Raw genomic sequence first — 675 nt, forward strand, 5'->3', positions numbered from 1 at the left:
TTTATTACTTACTATAGAGATAATTGAATTTAATTACGAGTAATGTTTTTACGAAATTGTGTTTTAAATGTCAAAAGATTTACGAAATAATGAATTCAAAATGATTTCAAAATACGATACAATAATATTACGAGAGCAGCGACCTCATTCGTAATTACGCAATACTACTACGAGAGTTGCATTTTCCGCAAAACCGGAAGTTCGATACACGGTGTCGCCTCGACTGGTTTCGCTTCGATTCGATTCATCGAATGGGAATGATGTTTGTTCCCGTGGAATAATTCATGCACTTGAGATTAACTGCAACAGTGTTCGCATGAGAAATCGCAGCGCCGATCTGGCGCCTGGTCATCGAGAATATGTCAGATCGATTTGTTTCGCAGTGCATACAAATTATACGTATGATCGTGACAACTCGAGATCTGTATACAGATCTGTTGTTAATTTGCATCTTTTATTACATATATTCATTTTTTGATTTTCTTTGCTTCTTACATGTTGTTACACCGGTAATTAAATAAATATTTAAAGTGATTCTTATTTGTCCGAAAAGATATATAATTGGTTATATGTTTGAATGTTTTTTTATAATTTATAAATATTTTTTGCACTGACTTATTTTATTTTTTCTATTAAAATTGATAGTTTTTTAAAGTAAAAAAAAAAAAAAAAAAA

Source organism: Apis dorsata, unplaced genomic scaffold, assembly GCF_000469605.1.
Source record: "Apis dorsata unplaced genomic scaffold, Apis dorsata 1.3 scaffold_52, whole genome shotgun sequence".
NCBI classification, from domain to species: domain Eukaryota; kingdom Metazoa; phylum Arthropoda; class Insecta; order Hymenoptera; family Apidae; genus Apis; species Apis dorsata.